Source organism: Rhinolophus sinicus, chromosome X (assembly GCF_036562045.2).
Source record: "Rhinolophus sinicus isolate RSC01 chromosome X, ASM3656204v1, whole genome shotgun sequence".
Classification (NCBI taxonomy): Eukaryota; Metazoa; Chordata; class Mammalia; order Chiroptera; family Rhinolophidae; genus Rhinolophus; species Rhinolophus sinicus.
This window is the reverse complement of record NC_133768.1, coordinates 116,728,679-116,741,166: the sequence shown is the minus strand read 5'-3', so window position 1 is coordinate 116,741,166 and position 12,488 is coordinate 116,728,679. Positions and strand designations below refer to the sequence as shown.

At 33.9% G+C, this 12,488-nt stretch overlaps 1 protein-coding gene across 3 annotated transcripts in view; it reads left to right on the top strand.

The window, feature by feature from the left end:
- The window catches only part of HDAC8 (histone deacetylase 8), a 184,670-nt gene that overhangs the window by 86,901 nt on the left and 85,281 nt on the right, over window positions 1-12,488 (top strand). The window lies entirely within an intron of this gene.

Genomic DNA, 12,488 nt, shown 5'->3' with positions numbered 1-12,488 from the left:
GTTTCATCAAGACTTTGACTTATTTCGCTCAGCATTACATTCTCAAGGGTAAGGGGGATCAAATATATGGTGATGGAAGGAGAACTGACTCTGGGTGGTGAACACACAGTGGGATTTATAGATGATGTAATACAGAATTGTACACCTGAAATCTATGTAATTTTACTAACAATTGTCACCCCAATAAATTAAAAAAATAAATTAAAAAAAAAAGACTTTGAACTGGATCTTGGAGGTTGATTGGGACTTTGCCAGGTGAAGAAGTGGGAAAGGCATTCTAGGCAAAGGAAACAGAGATTGGAAAGGACCTGGTGCCCCATGGGACTGGTGAGAAGTGTGATATAGAACATAGGGTTTATGAGAGAGAATAGGAAGGATTAAGGCTTGAATGGAAACTGGAGCCAGATTATGAAAACACTTGAATGCTACACTAAAGAGCTTACACTTTTTTTTCTGTGGAAACAGATGAGCATTGGTTTTTAGAAAGCTCACTTGGTAGAGCATGGGAGATAGATTGCAAAAGGGAGAGACTTGAGAAAAGCAAACCTGGTAAGAGGTTCAAGTACACTCCTATAACATTCTGGTCTGTACCATTCATCTGGTCAGCTGTGTTTTGGTTGTCTGCATTCCCCTTAATGCTTAGCAGGGTGGTTAACAACCACCTAGTTGGTGTTCATTCATTGAATGAACAACTGAATAAATGAGTGTTTGAATAATACGTTTCTCAACATTCACATTGGAAAACTTCTGTTTTTAAGATGGAAGAATTGGATGCGTAGTCTAGTCTTTTTCTGGAAACACTTTAACCCCAGTACCAACTGTTCATCCTTTGCAAGAAGTGCAAGGCAGATACCACCTGTAGGAAATAGATGTATCCCTGGGAAAACATTAGATTGCCAATGAACCAAGGGAGTTGGGAAGGCAAGCCCAGCACAAATATTAGAAGTGATTAGTGGTGACATTTTATTCATAACCCTCATAAAATACAAAACTAGAGGTGCCATAAAGCCAGTGATCAGGGAGTTCGTCCCAGCCCAAGAATTGGGGAGCCAGCTTGGCCAGCCTAGAGGAATGGAGCATGCCCATATGACTGGCCCAGGTATCTCTACCAAAGGGAAAGCCCAAAGGTGACATGGGGTCCCATAAAAAGACAAGTGCATCACTAATTTAGCAAATCACCCACTCCATGTAATAAGGCTTATGGACTATTATATGTAAGAATGTTTTTTAGTCCAGTAATACTATTTAGATCCTATGATCTAAGCTAGAGTAAGGCAGTTAAATGATATTGTATACCCATATATATGTATATGTATACATATATACGGATATATCACATATATGTATATACCTGAATCATCAGGTAGATTTATAAACAAAATTTACAAGCAAAAAATATTTACTTAGCCAGCCACTTTTGATGGACTGGTTGGATAAACTATGCCTCCTTCATATGAGGGAATATATGTAGCCATTGAAAAGAATTAAGTTGAATTTATATACAAGTATATGCTGCTAATATAAAATAGGCTTACTTTGCAATCTGTAGATTATACTGAATCTATAGATTGATTTGGGGAGAAATCGCATCTTAACGATATTTAATCTTTAATCCATGAATTTGGTATATCTTTCCAATACTTAAGTCTTTAATTTCAAATTTTTAATTTATACTTTTCAGCAAACAGGTTATGTACAAATTTTGTTAAATTTATCCCTAAGTATTTAATGGTTTTGATGTTACTGTAAATGGTATTTTTTAATTTCAATTTCTAATTGGTTGTTTCTAGACTATAGAAATACAATTGATTTTTTATATTGATCTTGAATAATGTAACATTGCTAAACTCATTAGAGGTAGTAGCTTTTTTCTTGTAGATTCCTTAGCATGTTCCATGTATACAAACATGTCATCTGTGAATAAAGAGAGTTTTACTTATTTCTTTACAATCTTCATGCCTTTTATTTCTTTTTCTTGCCTTATTACACTGGTTGGTACCTCCAATGCAATGTTGAATAGAAGTGATGAAAGTGAACATCATTGTCTTGTTCCTGATCTAGGGTGAAAGCGCTTAATCTTTCACTGTGACGTGTGATGTTAGCTGTAGACTGTTTTATTTTGTTTTGTTTTTTAATAAATGTCCTTTGTTAGGTTGAGAAAGTTCCTTCTGTTCCTAATTTACTGAGAATTTTTCTCACAAATAAGTGTTGGATTTTGTCAAGTGCTTTTCCTTCATCTATTGAAATGATCTAATGGTGTCCTCTTCATCTGTTAATACAGTAAATTACAGTAATTATTACTTTATTTTCATGTTAAACTAACCTTACATTCCTGGGATAAAACCTACTTGATCATGGTATATTAGCCTTTTTATATATTGCTGGATTTAGTTTGCTGAAATATTGTTAAGGAATTTTGTGTCTATGTTGGTGAGGAATGTTGACCTATTGTTTTCTTTTCTTGTAGTGTCTTTGTCTCGTTTTGATATCAGGGCAATGCCGATCTTATAAAATGACTTGGGAAGTTTCCCTGCCTCCTATTTTCTGAAAGAGTTTATGTAAAATTAATACTATGTCTTACTTAAATGTTTGATAGATTTCACCAGTGAAAACATTTGAGCCTGGAGTTTTCTTCATGGGAAAGTTTTTAATTATGAATTCTATTTCTTTACTAGTTATATGGCATTCACATTTTCTATTTCTTCTTGCTTCCATGTTGATAATTGGTCATCAAGGAATTTGCCAATTCACTTATAATATTCCCTTATTATTCTTTTAATGTCTGTAGGAGCTGTAGTGATATCCCTTCTTTAATTCCTAGTATTGCTAATTTCTGTCCTTTTTCCTTGATCATTTTAGCTTGTGGTTTATCAGTTTTATTGAACTGCAGTTTTTTGTTTTATTTTTTCAAAGAACCAGCTTTTGGTTTCATTAACTTTATTTTTCTCTTTTCTATTTCATTTTTTCTGCTCATATCTTTGTTATATCCTTTCTTCTCCTTACTTTGTGTTGATTTTTAGTTCTTTTTCTAGTTTCTTATGATAGAAACTTAGTTCATTGATTTTAAACATTTCTTCTTTTCTAATATAAGCATTTTATGTTATAAATTTCCACCTCAGCACTGTTTTAACTGCATCCAACAAATTTTGACATGTTGTTTTCATTTTTATTCAGTTCAAAGTATTTTCTAATTTTCTTCTTTGACTGATGAGGTTATTTAGAAGTGTGGACTTTTAAAAATTAAGCTCCAAACATTTGAGGACTTTCCAGACATTTTTCTATTTATATTAATTTAAATTTAATTTTGTTGTGCTCAGGTAACATACTTTGCATGATTTCAGTACTTTTATATTTATTGAAATTTGTTTTATGAGCCAGTGTATGATCTATTTTGGTGAATGTTTCCTGTGCAATTTGCAAAAAATGTGTATTTTGCTGTTATTGGACAGCATTTTCTATCATTATGAATTAGGTCAGGTTGGTTAAGAGTATTATTTATGTCTTCTATATCCCTGATTTTATTGTCTGCTTGTTCTGTCAACTACTGAGAGAGTTGAAATCTCCAGCCAAGATTTTGGATTTGGCTATTTTTCCTTTTAGTTTTGTCAGCTTGGCTTCATATATTTTTGAAGCTTTGTTATTAGATGTGTACATATTTAGGGTTATTATATGTTCTTGATGAATTGATCCCTTTATTATTATGAAATGTCCCTATTTATCTCTGCTAATTTTCCTTGTTCTGAAGTCTACTTTGCTTGATTTTAATATTGTCATACCTGTTTCCTTTTGATTATTTTTGCATGGTATATCTTTTTCTGTCCTTTTACATTTAACCTATTTGTATCTTCATATTTAATTTGTATTTCACATAGACAGCATATGGTTGGGTCATGATTTTTTATCGTTTGACAATCTCTGCCTTTTTGTTGGGGTACCTAGACCGTTTATATTCAAATAATTTTTTTTTTATTGGGGAAGGGGAACAGGACTTTATTGGGGACAGTGTGTACTTCCAGGACTATTTCCAAGTCAAGTTGTTGTCCTTTCAATCTTAGTTGTGGAGGGTGCCGTTCAGCTTCAAGTTGTTGTCCTTTCAGTCTTAGTTGTGGAGGGCACAGCTCAGCTCCAGGTCCAGTTGCTGTTTCTAGTTGCAGGGGGCGCAGCCCACCATCCCTTGCGAGGAGTTGAACCGGCAACCTTGTGGTTCAGAGGACGCGCTCCAACCAACTGAGCCATTCAGGAGGCAGCTCAGCTCAAGGTGCCTTGTTCAATCTTAGTTGCAGGGGGCAGAGCCCACCATCCCTTGTGGGACTCGAGGAATTGAACTGGCAACCTTGTGGTTGAGAGCCCACTGGCCCATGTGGGAATCGAACCAGCAGCCTTCGGAGTTAGGAACATGGAGCTCTAACCGCCTGAGCCACTGGGCCGGCCCACAGTATGCATTTTTAACATCATAGTCTAGCTTCAAATAGTATTACATCATGTATAATATAGCGGTCTTATGACAATATTCTTCCACTCTCCCCTTTTTCTTTCTTTGTGCTATGGTAGTCATATATTTTACTTTTGCATATGTTACTGTCTTACTTTAAACAGTCAATTCTGCTTTTGTAATTTTAAAAATATTTATTATTTAAAATTAGAAAAATAAGTCCAGTATACATTAGCACAAATAACATGTTGTGATAAAGAATAACTGTATTTTCCAAGACAAAAAGAAATTTCATGAGAAGAATGGCATTGCTATACATTTGTGCACATCTGTAACATCTGGCATAATAGATGACAGTTGACTTCTCATACATGCAATGGGTTCTGACGCTCTTTCTGTTAAAGTATATGAAGAAAATTCAGCCTCACATAGATATGGAGTTGGAAAAGGGAGAAGTATTTTAATAACCTTTGCTGATAATTATGGATATTCTTTGATACTACACAAAAACTCTACAAATGGTAGTTTCTTAAAGGTTAATGCTGGTGGAATCTGAAACCATATCAATGAACTTTTTATATACTGTTACATTAAAATTCGGTCATCTTGTACTTTGAATGGATATTTGACCCATCTTATACATATTGATTATATGGAAAATATTGGTTCACTGAGTTATGCAAATATTACAAATGTTGAAACATTTTATGCAATGTCAAAAAAATCACATTACTGGTATCACTGTTGATCTCATTGGGATAAAGCTTAAATTTTGGGAAGCTGTCAAGCTTACGTCGAAGAATGACGTTTTTCAAAAATCTAACTTTCACTCAGAAATGTGAATATTATCATTGGCAACAAATAATGTCAGTTGTCTACCCTAAAGTGATAGGCTCACTTCATTTTTGGGAAAATATTTGCCAAATACCCAAGTATTTAGTCATGGTTTTCCCGTCAGTTGTTCTTTCAAGCAAAAATGGTGTTGCATGAAAAGTGGCTTGGCTAGTGAAGCCACATCTTAATCACAGGTGTGCTTTTCCTTCAGCCAACCATCATAGTACAGTTTATAACACAAGCACCTTCTGCATGCCTCCTATTGTGTCACACAACATTAAATCCAGGATCATGCTTTAATCATTTATAGTGCTTCACCAAGGACATTCTTAAGTAAAATTGTTTTTTGTTTGTTTGTTTGTTTTTTTGTTTTGTTTTGTTTTTTTACTGTGAGTACATGAAAGTAAAGAATGAAATATCTGCAGGTATACTCTGGTACTACTGCTTTAATCCGTACCGTGGTGCGAGCAGTTTCACCCGCCACTGCTTTTGCACTTCCATGCAAATATAAACAAAGTTGTTCCAGGATAAACCATGAGATTCAAACAAGTTATTCAGCACTTTCAATATTTTAGTACTACTTGTGTTTGTTGCCAACCATTCACATAAAACAGATCTTCTTCAAAGATTAGTTAGTGCTGATATCACATGACTACCAGCACAACAGCAAGTCTGGCCACATTTGTAGACTTGTCTGTAAAGTGAAAGTGCAATTCTGCAAATGAAATAACAACTAGGTCTTCATGTTTAGAGCTAAATGTTTAAATAAACAAGTTACTGTGCCATTGAAAAGAGGCAGTACTGTGGGTGATTTACTAACTTTTCATCTAGTAGGCATTGAGCAATGTGCACTGTCTAAGGCTTTATTGGTCTCTAAGCCCATGCAGTGCAATAACTTATGCATACAATGCTTCAGTGACTTTCATTTCTACTTTAAAAGCTCTAACAATTTTTGATTTTTGATAAGCTCATCATGTCTACACTTAAAATTATTCAGTTTCCCTTTAACAATGAATGAATGATCTGAAAACGATGGCACCACTTAACTAGCTGATTATTTTGAAACTAGGAAAATGTTCTATGCATAAGACACTATAAGGTAAATTAATGACAAATATAAAGATAATTTTAATCATATTTTTGTTTCTTATTTACAATTTCACCCTATGTCTTTGAAGTAAATGTTTTCCTTCCACGAGTCAGAGCCCTCACTGATATTTCACTTTCATCTTTTTCAGCTTCTTTAAGCAGATGTTGTAGCTCTAGTTTGAGAAAGCAAGACTTCTAATCTCCCTTTATTAAGTCAACAATCCATTCTTGTTGTGTTTCTATCTAGATAGAAGTAAAATTCTGGGATTTCAAAACTATTAAAGTTACAGATTTTCGATCAAGTATAACTAAGGGTAACTTTTCCATGTCCCTATTGTGGTTAGGGAGTCCAGGCACAGGTCATGACGCCAGTCCTTGAGAGGAAAGAACTGAGAAATTTAAAGGAAGGGGTGGAAGAGAAGATCTAGAGCACAACCAGACCAGAGGTCTCATAGTAGGGGCACCTGCTGTATGGTCCCTAGCAGGGGGTGCAAGTAGGCTAGACAGCTACTCGTACCAGCCAAGGGATGCAATGCTCAAGCTGGAATGCACTAGCACATATGCAGCCACCACTGGACCTGCTTTTCCCAACAGGGACCTGAATTGTCGTTTAAAGAAATGAAAAGATGTAAATATATGGTGATGGAAAGAGAACTGACTCTGGGTGGTGAACACACAATGGGATTTATAGATGATGTAATACAGAATTGTACACCTGAAATGTATGTAACTTTACTAACAATTGTCACCCCCCAATAAACTTTAATTTAAAAATTAATTAATTAATTAATTAATTTTAAAAAGGAAAAATAAATGAAAAGATGAGTAAGAAAATATATTTTATAATTATCTATATATTTGCTTTTCCCAGCATTTTCCAAGCCTTTGTGCTGATCCAGGTTTCCATCTGGTAAAAGTTACATTCTGCCTAAAGAACTTCAGTTAATTTTTCTTATAATGTAAGGTCTGCTTGCAATAAATTCAGCTTTTGTTTGAAAAGTCTCTATTTTGTCTTCATCTTTTTTTTTTTTAATTAAATTTATTGGGATGACAATGGTTAGTAAAACTACATAGGTTTCAAGTGTACAATTCTGTAATGTATCATCTGTATATCACATTGTGTGTTCACCACCCAGAGTCAGTTCTCCTTCCATCACCATATATTTGATCCCCTTTACCCACCCCCTTTATCCTCGGGTAACCACTAAATTCATCTTTGAAGGATATTTTCACTGTGTATAAAGTTCTAGGTTTTTTTTTTTCTTTCAGAACTTTAAAGGTATCATTCCATTGTTTTGTTTCTTGCATATTTCCTCATGAGAACTCCGTTAACAATCTTTGTCCCTTTTATAATGTGTGCCCTTTTTTCTGGCTGCTTTTAACTTTTCTCTTTGTGACTAGTTTTCAGCTGCTTGATTACGGTTTGCCCTGGTATGGTTTTCTTTGTGTTTATCCTGTTTTGGGGTTTATTGAGCTTCTAGGATCTGAGCGTTTATTGTTTTTATCCAATTTGGAAATATTTCAGCTATTATTTCTTTTTTGTCCTTTCTTTTCTCTACTTCTAATTCCAGTTAAACATATGTTAGACCACTTTTATTATCCCATATGTCACTGCAACACTTTTAATTTTTTTGGTCATTTATTTCTCTCTGTGATTCATTTTAGAGAGTTTCTGTTGCTTTGCCGTCAAGTTTATTGATCTTTTCTTCTGCAGTTTTTAACTGCTGTTAATGCCATCCAGTGAAATAATCCTTTCAAATATTATATTTTTCACATCTAGAATTTCTGTTTTAAAAAATATCTTCCAATAACATAAAATATTTTTTTAAAAGATAACCAAGAAAAAAATCTTCCATTTCTCTGATCATTGTGTTCATATTTTCCTTACATCCTGGAACATATTGAGCATATTTATAATAGCTGTTTTAGCGTCCTTATCTATTAATCTATTATCTCTGTCATTTATGTATCTGTTTCTATTGACTGACTTTTCTCCAGTCTCTAGATCACATTTTCTTGCTTCCTTGTATTTTTAGTAATCTTTTTTAAAATTGGACATCCAACATTGTGAATTTTACATTGTTGAGTGCTGGATTTCTCTGTATTAATTTAGAGAGGACTGTGCTTTTTCTGATAGACAACTTATGAATCAGTTTGATCCTTTTAAGGTTTGTTTTTAATCTCATTTAAAATAGGTCTCAAGTAGTCTTTATTCTTGGGCTCGTTTAGCTCATTTTGAAAGCACTGTCCCTCTGAAGTCTCTGTTGATGCTCCGTATATTCAGTGAGGTCTCTCCACTTTGGCCCTATGTGAACTCTAGGAACTGTTCATCTTACAACTCCTCAGTAATTGTTTCCCTGGAAGTTTTTCTAGACCATCTTTTTGAAGTTTTACCCTGCACATATTCAGATTGATATTCATCAAAAAACTCAAGGGGACTTCTATGCATATTTCTAGCACTTTTTTTTTTGGCTTAGCTCCCCCCCACAATTTCCAACTACCTTGGCCTTTCTGAATTGCAGTCTCTGTCTCCTCTACTCAGAGATTGACAGGCTATGTTTGGATTCCCCTTCATCCCTGCACCATAGTCCAGGGATTAACTCCAGACCAAAAGCTGGGGTGATGATAGCGCTCACCCTATTTGTATTCCTTTCCTCTCAGATCACTATCTTGTATTGTATATTGTCCAGTGTCTGAAAATGTGTTTCTTATACTTTGTCAATTTTCCAGTTTTTCTAAAGAGAAAATAATTCCACATTCTCTTTCCCCTCATAGCCTTTACTTATCTGCTTTCCATTTTTTTTCTGCCTACACTTTTGAAGGATATTTTTGCTGGATAGAAAATTCTAGTTTGACTTTTCTCATGTTCTTCTGGTCTCCATCATTTCTGATGGAAAGTCAGTCTTGTTTTTAATCATCGTTTCACTGTATATGATATGTTTTTATTTTTCCTCTGGCTGCCTTTACAAATTTATGTTTGGTTTTCAGAACTTTGATTACGATGTACCTCAGTGTAGTTTTGTTTGTATTTATCCTACTTGGGGTTCCCTCAGTTCTTGAATCTGTGAGTTGCAGTTTGGGATAGAATTTGAAAAATTACCCGCTGGAATTTCTTTACATCCATTTTTGCCCTATTTTCTCTCTCCTGTCTTTTTGGGGCTTATGTGTGTTAGATGGATCGACACTGTCCTATGAGTCACTGAACCTCTCATCCCTTTTTTCCAATATTTTTTTCTTCTATATTACAGTTCACTTCACTGATCTATCTTCAAGCTTATTAATTCTTTCTTCTTTAGTATCAATCTGCCATCCAACAAATTTTTTTTATCCCACCAACAATTTTTTTTTTAAATTTCTTCATTTTGAAATGGTTTTTAGATCCAAAGACAATTTCAAAAATGTACAAAGAGGTTCCATGTACACTTCACCCAGTTTCTCCCAATGGTAACATGTTATATAATTTTAATATAATATCAAAACCAAGAAATCAACATTGGTACAATCGACAGAGCTTATTAAGATTTCACCTATTTTATATACACTCATTTGTGTGTGTATGTGTGTGTATGTGTATTTAATGCTATGCAATTTTATCACATGTATAATTGATGTAACCACTACCACAGTTAAGATACAGAACTGTTCCATCACCACAAAGACCTCTCTTGTGCTACTCTTTTATAATCATACCTGCCTTCTTCACTTCCTCCACTCCATGTCTAATCCCTGGAAGCCACTAATCTGTTCTTAATGTCTATAGTTTTTTCATTTAGAGAATGTGATATAAGTGGAATCTGGCAGTATATGACCTGTTGAGATTGGCTTTTTCACTTAGTATAATTCCCTTGAGATTTGTCCGAGTTGTTCATGCATCAATAGTTCATGCCTTTTTGTTGCTGAATAGTATTCCATGGTATAGATGTACCACAGTTTGTTTAACCATTGAAGAATATTTGGGTAGTTTCCAATTTGGGGCTATTAAAAGTATAGTTTTTGTGCAAATGTACATTTTCATATCTCTGGGATCAATGCCCAGGAATGCAATTGCAGGATCATATGCTAAGGATAGGTATACTATTTAAAGAAATTGCTACTTATGTTTTCTTTTTATTACTGTTTACATAATATGTCTTTGTAATGTAGTATATCTTTTCCAATCAATTGAAATGTTTATTTTCAATTTCTCTGTATCATTATATTTGAAATTACTTTCTTGTAGACAAAATATAGTGAGTCGTTTTCTTTATCCATTCTGCCAATCTCTGTCTTTTAATTGGTGTGTTTAGACCATTTGCTTTTAAAGTAGTTATTGATATATTAGGGTTAAAGTCTGCCTTTTTATCTGTTTCTTCACTTTTTATTCCCTCCTGCCTTCCTGTGGATTTATTGGACATTTGTTATGAATTCCATTTTTTATTTATCTGTAGTACTTTTGATTTATATAGATTTTTTTTAGTGGTTGCTTTAGGTGTTTGATCATATACATATAATTTATCACAATCTATTGATATTGACATTTTGCCACTTTGAGTGAACTATAGAAACCTTACCTGCCTTTATGTCCCTTTACCTTCCTCTCTAAAATAACGTCTTAAATTTTTCCTCTACATACATTGAGAATCACATCAGACAGTGTTATAGTTTTTGCTTCGAATATCAAACATAATTTTTAAAATTCAAGAGGACTAGGAAAGTCTTCTGTCTTTACCCATATTTTTACCCTTTCTGTTATCCTTTCTTCCTTCTTGATGCTCTAATATTTCTTCTTTTATAATTTTTCTTTCTGTTTGGAGAAATTCTTTTGGCCATTCTTTTAGGGCAGATCTGAAGAAGACAAATCTCTTTGTTTTCCTTCTGCCTTGATTTCTCTTTTCTTGATTTCTCTCATTCCTGAAGGATATTTTCACTGGTTATAGAATTCTGGGTCAGTAATGCTTTTCTTTCAGCACTTTAAAAAAAAGTGCTTTTACCTTCTGGTCTCTGTGGTCTCTGATGAGACATCCACTGTCATTTGAATCATTGTTCCCAAAAACCATGTTTCCCTGAAAATAAGACCTAACCGGAAAATAAGCCCTAGCATGATTTTTCAGGATGACATCCCCTGACCATAAACCCTAATGCATCTTTTGGAGCAAACTTTAATGTAAAACCTTGTCTTATTTGGGAGGAAACACAGTAGATGCAAATATAAAATGATGCATCACTTCTCTCTACCTAATTTTAAGGTTTCTATTTTGGGGTTTTTTTCTTGTCTTTATTTTTCAGATATTTGATTATGATGTGACTTGGATTTTGGGGGGGGGGTTATCCTTTTGGGGATTCATTCAAGTTCTTGAATCTGTGGTATTATGTCTTTTACCAAATTTGGGGAAGTTTCAGCCATTATTTCTTTGAATATTTTTTTTTTGATGCCCCCAGTTTTGTTGTTTCTCTGGTTCAGATTGGGTAATTTTGTTCTATTTTCAAATTCACTGGTTCTTTAAAATATATATATATATATATATATATATATATATATATATATATATATATATATATATTAGTGTGTTTTTTCACACTGATTCTTTCACTGTTATCTCCATTCTTCCATTAAGCCCATCCAGTAAGTTTGGGTTTTTCATTTGGTTGGTTGGTTATTATATTTTTCAGTTCTAAAATCTCCATTCTTTATGTTTTCTATTTCTTTGTTTATAGTTTGTAATTTTTCATTTTGTTTACAACATGCTTGTAATTGCTTCTTGAAAAATTTTTATGATGGCTGCCTTAAAATTCGTGTCAGATAATACGAACATATATGTCATCTTGGTATTAACATCTGTTTATTGTCTTTTCTCATTCAAGTTGAGATGTTCCTGATTCTTGGTATGATGTGTGAATTTGTATTTGAATCTGGAGATCTTGCATCTTATATTGTGAGACTCTGGCAACTCTGAACTCTGTGTTCTGAATCCTCAGGCTAATAAGCCTGCAGATTCCTGCTTGAGCTCCGTCACACAGCACACAAAATATGTATAACTATGATACTTATCCAGTGTAGTTCCCTTCTTTCAAGGATTGAATTCCCTCTAGTTTCTGCCTGTTTTTTGATTCTCTCTAATACCTTCAATTTTTCGTGATGGTTAGTTAGTCTGAT